This window comes from Pseudophryne corroboree, chromosome 5 (assembly GCF_028390025.1).
Source record: "Pseudophryne corroboree isolate aPseCor3 chromosome 5, aPseCor3.hap2, whole genome shotgun sequence".
NCBI classification, from domain to species: Eukaryota; Metazoa; Chordata; class Amphibia; order Anura; family Myobatrachidae; genus Pseudophryne; species Pseudophryne corroboree.
This window is the reverse complement of record NC_086448.1, coordinates 694,737,586-694,749,964: the sequence shown is the minus strand read 5'-3', so window position 1 is coordinate 694,749,964 and position 12,379 is coordinate 694,737,586.

Genomic DNA, 12,379 nt, shown 5'->3' with positions numbered 1-12,379 from the left:
ACAACTTTGCCGTGCTGCTACTTGGTCAGGGGCAAACACGTTTGCAAAATTCTACAAATTTGATACCCTGGCTGAGGAGGACCTGGAGTTCTCTCATTCGGTGCTGCAGAGTCATCCGCACTCTCCCGCCCGTTTGGGAGCTTTGGTATAATCCCCATGGTCCTTACGGAGTCCCCAGCATCCACTAGGACGTCAGAGAAAATAATAATTTACTTACCGATAATTCTATTTCTCGTAGTCCGTAGTGGATGCTGGGCGCCCATCCCAAGTGCGGATTGTCTGCAATACTTGTACATAGTTATTGTTACAAAAATCGGGTTATTATTGTTGTGAGCCATCTTTTCAGAGGCTCCGCTGTTATCATGCTGTTAACTGGGTTCAGATCACAGGTTGTACAGTGTGATTGGTGTGGCTGGTATGAGTCTTACCCGGGATTCAAAATCCTCCCTTATTGTGTACGCTCGTCCGGGCACAGTATCCTAACTGAGGCTTGGAGGAGGGTCATAGGGGGAGGAGCCAGTGCACACCACCTGATCCTAAAGCTTTTACTTTTGTGCCCTGTCTCCTGCGGAGCCGCTATTCCCCATGGTCCTTACGGAGTCCCCAGCATCCACTACGGACTACGAGAAATAGAATTATCGGTAAGTAAATTCTTATTTTTTCCAAGCAATTAGCTGGTACACTCTGTAATGCCTAACTAATCATTACTAGAGGCACAGGAAGACTGAAAGATCCTATTCATGGGATTGGTATATGGGGATCACATCTGTGGCTCTGAGTGTGTAAATGTATTTCTCGAACATCCAAAAGGGATACTGGTGTTCACTTAGTACGATGGAGCCAGTGTACTTTAAATTTCTTCAACTGAGTGTTCTGGCTCCTCCCCTCTCTGCCCCTTCCTACATCCAGTTTAGAAAAATGTGCCCTCAGGAGAGGATGCACACTCTGGAGCTCCAGAGGATTTTTTTCTTCAGTTTATTTTAAACTTTATTTTCGGTATACCTGCACTGTGGGAGTTAGGCGTGGGGATGGTTAGTCTCTTCAGGTGTCAGAGTTGCTTCCTGGCTGCAGGACCACCATCCTGAGAGGTTGTTAGTACTGAAGGGCATTGTGCCTTGGCGAACACTATCACAGCATGCTGCACACCCCCTAACATAAACCTGAAGGCGAGTACAAACTGGGGGGCCCACTAGGGGGTTCCCCAGTTCTTGGTGCAGCACAATTGCAGGGGCAGTATACCGGACCCTCCCTGGGAGGACCCGCTATAGCCCCCCTGTGTACACTGGCGGTAAACTAGCATTCGTGATTTACACTTAAGAGGCTTTGCCAGTATAAATATCTACATATCTCTGGTGCCATTACAGGGGGCGGAGCTTCCTCAGAGCAGGACCAGTGGCATTTTGGTGCCTACCTCTGCTTACAGTTGCAGCAGCAGGGACACACAGCTCCTCCAGGATACGCAGAAAACTGGTACAGGGGTGTAAAATGGGGAGAGCCACTATTGTACACAGATCTAGTGTCCTGTAGAGGACAAGTAATCCAGTTTCTACTGAGAGAGATTGCAGATTTAGAATCTGACAGGCTTGGGTGTGCTGTCCCTCTCTAGGTCGCTTTCTCGCATATAGTAAGGGCAAGCTTGCTATGGTACCTTGTCTGTGTTTACTGTAAACATGGTTAAACGCCAATTGCGCAGTGTATTACACCCCAGATTCTCTCCCTCTACAACTGGTTCCCTATCATGTGAACAATGCAGTCAGTCTTCACAAGTTAGTGAGGAGACTGTGGGTGGAGGGTCAGGAGCCATTCTGGCTCAGTGCCATAAAAACTATGATGGCAGATATGTCATCACTCGCTGCAAGTACTCAGACACAACAGATGTAGCAGGCTTTCGTAGACCTGGCTGCTAAGGCAGATGACAAACAATCCCCTCCTCCCTAGATCAGGGCCACTTAAACATGGGCTGCCTGATTTTACACTCAATCTGAGGAAGTACAGGAGGAGGGGGAAGAATTAGAACCTAATACAGGGGATTCCACTAATACCCAGGGTATTGAGCCCCTCATTCTTGGTATCAGGGATGAATTAAAAATCCCTTTAGAAGACTGCAGTACCGCACTCTGTTTTTCCTAGCACAGAAAAAACTCTGCGTCACTTTCCCTGATTCTCCAAAATTGGATGACATTTTCTCTGACGTCCTAGTGGATGCTGGGAACTCCGTAAGGACCATGGGGAATAGCGGCTCCGCAGGAGACTGGGCACAAAAGAAAAGCTTTAGGACTACCTGGTGTGCACTGGCTCCTCCCCCTATGACCCTCCTCCAAGCCTCAGTTAGATTTTTGTGCCCGACTGAGCTGGGTGCAATCTAGGGGGCTCTCCTGAGCTTCTTAGGAAAAGTTAGTTTTAGGTTTTTTTATTTTCAGTGAGACCTGCTGGCAACAGGCTCACTGCATCGAGGGACTAAGGGGAGAAGAAGCGAACCTGCCTGCTTGCAGCCAGCTTGGGCTTCTTAGGCTACTGGACACCATTAGCTCCAGAGGGACCGAACACAGGCCCAGCCTCGGAGTCCGGTCCCAGAGCCGCGCCGCCGGCCCCCTTACAGAGCCAGAAGCAAGAAGAAGTCCGGAAAATCGGCGGCAGAAGACATCAGTCTTCACCAAGGTAGCGCACAGCACTGCAGCTGTGCGCCATTGCTCCTCATGCACACCACACGCTCCGGTCACTGATGGGTGCAGGGCGCTGGGGGGGGGCGCCCTGAGCAGCAATATGAACACCTTGGCTGGCTAAAATACATCACATATAACCCCCAGGGCTATATGGATGTATATTAACCCCTGCCAGATTCCTGAAAAAAAGCGGGAGAAAAGTCTGCCGAGAAGGGGGCGGAGCCTATCTCCTCAGCACACTGGCGCCATTTTCCCTCACAGCTCCACTGGAAGGACGTCTCCCTGACTCTCCCTTGCAGTCCTGCACTACAGAAAAGGGTAAAACAAGAGGGGGGGGCACAAATTAGGCGCAGTATAATATAAACAGCAGTTATAAGGGGAAAAACACTCTGTATAGTGTTATCCCAACATATATATAGCGCTCTGGTGTGCGCTGGCATACTCTCCCTCTGTCTCCCCAAAGGGCTAGTGGGGTCCTGTCCTCTATCAGAGCATTCCCTGTGTGTGTGCTGTGTGTCGGTACGACTGTGTCGACATGTATGAGGAGGAAAATGATGTGGAGGCGGAGCAATTGCCTATAATGGAGATGTCACCCCCTAGGGAGTCGACACCTGAGTGGATGGGCTTATGGAAGGAATTACGTGAAAGTGTCAGCTCTTTACAAAAGACGGTTGATGACATGAGACAGCCGGCTACTCAGCTTGTGCCTGTCCAGGCGTCTCAAAGACCATCAGGGGCTCTAAAACGCCAGCTGCCTCAGATGGCAGATACAGACGCCGACACGGATACTGACTCCAGTGTTGACGATGAAGAGACGAATGTGACTTCCAGTAGGGCCACACGTTACATGATTGAGGCAATGAAAAATGTTTTACACATTTCTGATAGTACAAGTACCACTAAAAAGGGTATTATGTTTGGTGAGAAAAAACTACCTGTAGTTTTTCCTGCATCTGAGGAATTAAATGAAGTGTGTGATGAAGCGTGGGTTTCTCCCGATAAAAAACTGATAATTCCTAAAAGGTTATTGGCATCATACCCCTTCCCGCCAGAGGATAGGGCACGTTGGGAAACACCCCCTAGGGTGGATAAAGCGCTCACACGCTTGTCTAAACAGGTGGCACTACCGTCTCCTGATACGGCCGCCCTTAAGGAACCTGCTGACAGAAAGCAGGAGAATATCCTAAAATGTATATACACTCACACGGGTGTTATACTGCGACCAGCAATCGCCTCAGCCTGGATGTGCAGTGCTGGGGTGGCTTGGTCGGATTCCCTGACTGAAAATATTGATACCCTGGATAGGGACAGTATATTACTCACTATAGAGCATTTAAAAGATGCATTTTTATATATGCGTGATGCACAGAGGGATATTTGCCGACTGGCATCAAGAGTAAGTGCGCTGTCCATATCTGCCAGAAGAGGGTTATGGACGCGGCAGTGGTCAGGTGATGCTGATTCCAAAAGGCATATGGAAGTATTGCCTTATAAAGGGGAGGAGTTATTTGGGGTAGGTCTATCGGACCTAGTGTCCACGGCAACTGCTGGGAAATCCATATTTTTACCCCAGGTAGCCTCTGAACATAAGAAGACGCCGTATTATCAGGCGCAGTCCTTTCGGCCCCATAAGGGCAAGCGGGCAAAAGGCTCCTCATTTCTGCCCCGTGGCAGTGGGAGAGGAAAAAGGCTGCAGCAAACAGCCAGTTCCCAGGAACAGAAGCCCTCTCCCGCTTCTGCCAAGTCCTCAGCATGACGCTGGGGCTCTACAAGCGGACTCAGGCACGGTGGGGGCCCGTCTCAAGAATTTCAGCGCGCAGTGGGCTCACTCACAAGTGGACCCCTGGATCCTTCAGGTGGTATCTCAGGGGTACAAATTGGAATTCGAGACGTCTCCCCCCCGCCGTTTCCTAAAGTCTGCCTTACCGACGTCTCCCTCCGACAGGGAGGTGGTATTGGAAGCCATTCACAAGCTGTATTCTCAGCAGGTGATAATCAAGGTACCCCTCCTGCAACAGGGAAAGGGGTATTATTCCACGCTGTTTGTGGTACCGAAGCCGGATGGCTCGGTGAGACCTATTTTAAATCTAAAATCTTTGAACACTTACATACAGAGGTTCAAATTCAAGATGGAGTCACTCAGAGCGGTGATCGCGAACCTGGAAGAAGGGGATTATATGGTGTCTCTGGACATCAAGGATGCTTACCTCCATGTCCCAATTTACCCTTCTCACCAAGCGTACCTCAGGTTTGTGGTACAGAACTGCCACTATCAGTTTCAGACGCTGCCGTTTGGATTGTCCACGGCGCCCCGGGTCTTTACCAAAGTAATGGCCGAAATTATGATACTCCTTCGAAGGAAAGGAGTTTTAATTATCCCTTACTTGGACGATCTCCTGATAAGGGCAAGATCCGAGGAACAGTTGGTAGTCGGAGTAGCACTATCTCAAGTAGTGCTGCGGCAGCAGGGTTGGATTCTCAATATCCCAAAATCGCAGCTGATCCCGACGACACGTCTTCTATTCCTAGGGATGATCCTGGACACAGTCCAGAAAAAGGTGTTTCTCCCGGAAGAGAAAGCCAGAGAGTTATCCGAGCTAGTCAGAAACCTCCTAAAACCAGGCCAAGTATCGGTGCATCAATGCACAAGGGTCCTGGGAAAAATGGTGGCTTCCTACGAAGCAATCCCATTCGGCAGATTCCACGCAAGAACATTCCAGTGGGACCTGCTGGACAAATGGTCCGGATCGCATCTTCAGATGCATCAGCGGATAACCCTGTCCCCAAGGACAAGGGTGTCTCTCCTGTGGTGGTTGCAGAGTGCTCATCTTCTAGAGGGCCGCAGATTCGGCATTCAGGACTGGGTCCTGGTGACCACAGATGCCAGGCTGGGGAGCAGTCACACAGGGAAGAAACTTCCAGGGCTTGTGGTCAAGCCTGGAGACATCACTTCACATAAATATCCTGGAGTTAAGAGCCATTTACAATGCTCTGAGCCAAGCAAGACCTCTGCTTCAAGGTCAGCCGGTGCTGATCCAGTCGGACAACATCACGGCAGTCGCCCACGTAAACAGACAGGGCGGCACAAGAGGCAGGAGGGCAATAGCGGAAGCTGCAAGGATTCTTCGCTGGGCGGAAAATCATGTGATAGCACTGTCAGCAGTGTTCATTCCGGGAGTGGACAACTGGGAAGCAGACTTCCTCAGCAGGCACGACCTCCACCCGGGAGAGTGGGGACTTCACCCAGAAGTCTTCCACATGATTGTAAACCGTTGGGAAAAACCAAAGGTGGACATGATGGCGTCCCGCCTCAACAAAAAACTGGACAGGTATTGCGCCAGGTCAAGTGACCCTCAAGCAATAGCTGTGGACGCTCTGGTAACACCGTGGGTGTACCAGTCAGTGTATGTGTTCCCTCCTCTGCCTCTCATACCCAAGGTGCTGAGGATTATATGGCGGAAATATGTTGCGTGGTGCGAGGCCAAAAAGGCCCCGGAATTTCAACTGGGTCGATTCCTGCATTTCCTGCAAGCAGGAGTGTCTATGGGCCTAAAATTAGGATCCATTAAGGTCCAGATTTCGGCCCTGTCGATTTTCTTTCAGAGAGAACTGGCTTCAGTGCCTGAAGTCCAGACGTTTGTTAAGGGAGTGCTACATATACAGCCTCCTTTTGTGCCTCCAGTGGCACCCTGGGATCTGAATGTTGTTTTGGGTTTCCTAAAATCACATTGGTTTGAACCACTCAACACTGTGGACTTAAAATATCTCACATGGAAAGTGGTCATGCTGTTGGCCCTGGCTTCAGCCAGGCGTGTGTCAGAATTGGCGGCTTTATCCTGTAAAAGCCCTTACCTGATTTTTCATACGGACAGGGCAGAATTGAGGACTCGTCCTCAATTTCTCCCAAAGGTGGTTTCAGCGTTTCATCTGAACCAGCCTATTGTGGTACCTGCGGCTACTAAGGACTTGGTGGACTCCAAGTTGCTGGACGTTGTCAGGGCCCTGAAAATATATGTTTCCAGGACGGCTGGAGTCAGAAAATCTGACTCGCTATTTATCCTGTACGCATCCAACAAGCTGGGTGCTCCTGCTTCTAAGCAGACTATTGCTCGCTGGATTTGTAGTACAATTCAGCTTGCGCATTCTGTGGCAGGCCTGCCACAGCCAAAATCTGTAAGAGCCCACTCCACAAGGAAGGTGGGCTCATCTTGGGCGGCTGCCCGAGGGGTCTCGGCTTTACAACTTTGCCGAGCTGCTACTTGGTCAGGGTCAAATACTTTTGTGAAATTTTACAAATTTGACACTCTGGCTGAGGAGGACCTGGAGTTTTCTCACTCGGTGCTGCAGAGTCATCCGCACTCTCCCGCCCGTTTGGGAGCTTTGGTATAATCCCCATGGTCCTTACGGAGTTCCCAGCATCCACTAGGACGTCAGAGAAAATAAGAATTTACTTACCGATAATTCTATTTCTCGTAGTCCGTAGTGGATGCTGGGCGCCCATCCCAAGTGCGGATTATCTGCAATACTTGTACATAGTTATTGTTAACAAATCGGGTTATTGTTGTTGTGAGCCATCTATCCAGAGGCTCCTCTGTTATCATGCTGTTAACTGGGTTCATATCACAAGTTGTACGGTGTGATTGGTGTGGCTGGTATGAGTCTTACCCGGGATTCAAAATCCTTCCTTATTGTGTACGCTCGTCCGGGCACAGTATCCTAACTGAGGCTTGGAGGAGGGTCATAGGGGGAGGAGCCAGTGCACACCAGGTAGTCCTAAAGCTTTTCTTTTGTGCCCAGTCTCCTGCGGAGCCGCTATTCCCCATGGTCCTTACGGAGTTCCCAGCATCCACTACGGACTACGAGAAATAGAATTATCGGTAAGTAAATTCTTATTTAAGCAAGTCTGGAAAAAAAACCTGATGGGAAATATTACCAGGTTACAAAATGGTTTTCTCATATGTCCTAGAGCATGTTGGGGTCACCATTAGAACAATGGGGTATAGACAGGATCCACAGGAGACATGGGCACTTTAAGACTTTGAAAGGGTGTGAACTGGCTCCTCCCTCTATGCCCCTCCTCCAGTTTTAGAATTGTGCCCAGGCAGACTGGATGCACTCTGAGGAGCTCTACTGAGTTTCTCTGAAAGACTTTTGTTAGGTTTTTTATTTTCAGGGAGACTGCTGGCAACAGTCTCCCTGCTTCGTGGGACTAAGGGGAGAGAAGTATGACCTACTTCCAGTGAGTTCAAAGGCTCTGCTTCTGGCTACAGGACACCATTAGCTCCTGAGGGTTTTAATTTCTAGGTACGCCTAGATGCTCGTTCCCAGAGCCGGCCGTCACCCCCCGTACAGAGCCAGAAGACTTCAGTGACTGGTTTCTGAGGTACTGCACAGCGATTGCACGCTGCACGCCATGCTCCCACACACAGCAGCACTACCGGGTGCAGGGGGGGGGGGGGGGCGGCGCCCTGGGCAGCAGAAAAGCCTAAAAATTAAACTGGCAAGAGGGGACACAAATGCCTAGGCACTGTCCTAACCCCCGCCAGTAAAAAATATATATTTAAAAAAAGTGGGACTGAAGCGTGCCATTAAGGGGGCGGAGCGTCATCCTTGCAGCTCAGCGCTATTTTCCTCTACACAGGCTGCAGGGACGCTGGTTCTTCCTCACACTTCTGAATAAGTATCGGGGTGCAAAATGGGGGGGGGCACAGAAATATTGGTGCAATATATGTTTAATATAAAAGCGCTGCAGGTCTGAGGCATTCTTTAGTGTTTCAGAACCGGTAATTAGGCGCTGAGTTGTGAGCTGGCAAACTCCCTCTGTCTCTGACGGACTTTACTGTGGGTCTGTCCCCTATATGCCCGGTGTGTCTGTGGGTGTTTGGTACACGTGTGTCGGCATGTCTGAGACTGAAGGCTCTTCCCAGGAGGAGACTGTATTAGGGACACAAACAGCTGGGGGAGGGACCCTGTCGGCACCACGGACGCCTGATTGGGTAAATGTGTTGAACGCCTTGAATGCTAATGTGGCTCTTATTAGTAAGAGGATAGATAAGTCTGAGTCTCAGACCCAGGCATGGAAGAAATCTGTAGAAGATATGTTATTGCAAAGTCAGGGCCCCTCAGGGTCACAGAAACGTACGCTGGCCCAATTGGCAGATACTGATACCGACACGGATTCTGATTCCAGTGTCGACTATAGCGATTCCAGATTAGATCCAAAATTGGCAAAGAGCATTCAGTACATGATTATGGCGGTTAAAGAGGTACTACATAGGACTGAGGACCCGGCTGTCCCTGATAAAAGGGTCTGTATGTATAAGGAAAGGAAACATGAGGTAACGTTTCCTCCCTCTCGTGAACTGAACACGCTATTGAAAAACCCTGGGAAGCTCCTGACAAAAAGTTTCAGATTCCCAAAAGAATTACGGTAGCTTATCCGTTTCCCTTGGCGGATAGGGAAAAGTCACCCCCCACCATAGACAAGGCCCTGTCACGTTTGTCTAAAAAGGTGGCTCTCCCGTCACCTGACACGGCGGCCCTTAAGGATCCTGCGGATCGTAAACAGGAAACTACGTTAAAGTCCATTTATGCGACCACAGGTACGCTACTCAGACCTGTTCTTGCATCTGCGTGGGTAAGTAGTGCTATCGAAAAGTGAGCAGACAACTTGTCTTCGGAAATAGATACCCTAGATAGGGATAGCGTCCTCTTGATGCTGAGTTATATCAAGGACGCTGCAGCATACCTTAAGGAAGCTGCGAGAGATATTGGTCTTTTGGGATCTAAGGCCAATGCCATGGCAGTCTCAGCTAGACGAGCGTTGTAGATACACCAATGGAATGCTGATTCCCAGAAAAGTATGGAATCTCTACCGTACAAAGGTAAGGCCTTATTTGGTGATGGCCTTTATGATTTGGTGTCTACAGCTACCGCGGGTAAGTCATCCTTTTTACCTTATGTTCATCCACAACAAAAGAAAACGCATCACTATCAGATGCAGTCCTGTCGGCCCAATAAATACAGAAAGGGCAGAGGTTCTTCCTTCCTTGCTACTAGAGGAAGGGGAAGAGGTAAACGATCGCCAGCCTTGTCAGGCTCCCATGAGCAGACGTCTTCCCAGGCTTCTGCCAATTCCACCGCATGACGTTGAGGCTTCAATGCGGGAGTCCGCACCGGTGGGGGCACGTCTCAAACTCTTCAGTCAGTTTTGGGTTCGTTCGGACCTAGACTCATGGGTTTTACAAATAGTATCCCAAGGGTACAAGCTGGAGTTTCAAGACGTTCCACCTCACCGTTTTTTCAAATCGGCCTTACCAGCGTCTCTTCCGGACAGGAAGGTAGTTTGCGACGCAATACAAAAGTTGTGTCAAAATCAAGTTATCGTCAGGGTTCCCCAGTCACAACATCGAGAAGGTTTTTATTCGAGCCTGTTTGTGGTCCCGAAGCCAGATGGCTCGGTCAGACCAATCCTAAACCTAAAATCCCTAAATTTCTACCTAAAGAAATTCAAATTGAAGATGGAGTCTCTCCGAGCAGTGATCTCCAGTCTGGAGGAAGGGGATTTTATGGTGTCGGTGGACATAAAGGATGGTTACATGATGATTACATGTTCCTATTTATCCTCCGCATCAGGCTTACCTGAGGTTTGCAATTCAGGATTGTCATTACCAATTTCAAACGTTGCCGTTTGGTCTATCCACGGCTCCGAGGATTTTTACCAAAGTGATGGCGGAGATGATGGTTCTCCTTCGCAAGCAAAGAGTGACAATTATCCCATACTTGGACAAGCTCCTGATGAAGGCGAGATACAGGGACCAGTTGATGCAAAACGTTGCACTCTCCCTGACAGTTCTTCAACAACATGGTTGGCTCCTAAACTTGCCAAAATCACAGTTGATTCCGACGACGCGGTTGTCGTTTTTGGGAATGATATTGGACACAGAACTACAGAGAGTCTTTCTTCCAGTGGAAAAGGCTCTGGAACTTCAGAGTCTGGTCAAACAAATTCTGAAACCAGCAAGAGTGTCAATCCATCAATGCATTCGGTTGCTGGGGAAGATGGTTGCGGCCTACTAGGCCATTCAGTTTGGCAAGTTCCATGCCAGAGTATTCCAGTGGGACCTGTTGGACAAGTGGTCCGGGTCCCACCTACACATGCACCGGAGGATAATCCTGTCTTCCAAGACCTGGATATCACTCCTGTGGTGGCTGCACAGCTCTCACCTCCTAGAGGGGCGCAGGTTCGGTATACAGGACTGGATCCTAGTGACCACGGATGCAAGCCTCCGAGGCTGGGGAGCAGTCACAATGGGAAAAAACTTCCAAGGAAGATGGTCAAGTCAGGAAACTTGTCTCCACATAAATGTTCTGGAGTTAAGGGCCATTTACAACGGCCTTCTGCAAGCGGGACATCTTCTTTGAGATCTGCCTGTACTGATCCAGTCAGACAATGTAACAGCAGTAGCGTACATAAACCGTCAGGGCGGAACGAAAAGCAGAGCGGCAATGGCAGAAGCCACAAGGATTTTCCGCTGGGCGGAAAAGCATACAAGCGCTCTGTCAACGATCTTCATTCCAGGAGTGGACAACATGGAAGCAGACTTCCTCAGCAGACACAATCTCCATCCAGGAGAGTGGGGCTTTCACCAAGAAGTCTTTGCATAGGTGACAGGTCGTTAGGGAGTTCCTCAAGTACACATGATGGCTTCTCGTCTCAACAAGAAGCTTCAGAGATATTGTTCCAGGTCAAAGGACCCTCAAGCAATTGCATTGGATGCACTGGTGACACCGTGGGTGTTTCAGTCGGTGTATGTATTCCCTCCACTTCCTCTCATTACAAAAGTTCTAAAGATCATAAGAAGAACAAAGATCCGGGCGATCCTCATTGTCCCAGACTGGCCAAGGAGGGCTTGGTATCCAGTTCTTCAGGAATTACTCATGGGAGATCCCTGGCCTCTTCCTCTGCGTGAGGACCTGTTACAACAGGGGCCGTGCGTGTATCGGGACTTACCACGGCTACGTTTGACGGCAAGGCAGTTAAGCGCAAAATCCTAGCCCGTAAGGGTATTCCCAGTGAAGTCATTCCCACACTTATTCAGGCCAGAAAAGGGGTTAGTTCTAAACATTACCACCGTATTTGGAGAAAATATGTTTCTTAGTGTGAATCCAAGGGGGCTCCTACGGAGGAGTTTCGACTGGGACGTTTTCTCCATTTTCTACAAGCAGGTGTGGATGCGGGCCTATAATTGGGCTCAATTAAGGTACAGATTTCAGCCTTATCGGTTTTCTTTCAGAAACAATTGGCCTCCCTTCCAGAAGTTCAGACTTTCGTGAAAGGCGTGTTGCACATCCAACCTCCATTTGTGCCCCCAGTGGCACCATGGGACCTTAATGTGGTCTTGCAGTTACTTCAATCACATTGGTTTGAACCTTTACGGAAGGTGGAGTTGAAATTCCTCACTTGGAAAGTAGTCATCCTGTTGGCCTTGACATCTGCAAGGCGGGTGTCTGAGTTAGCGGCCTTGTCTCACAAGAGCCCTTATTTGATCTTCCATGAAGATAGAGCTGAATTGAGGACACGTCAACAATTTCTACCGAAGGTGGTTTCCTCTTTCCACATGAATCAACCTATTGTGGTGCCTGTGGCTACTGACGCCTTCGCTGAGTCAAAATCTCTAGATGTGGTCAGAGCTTTGAAGATTTATGTCGCCAGA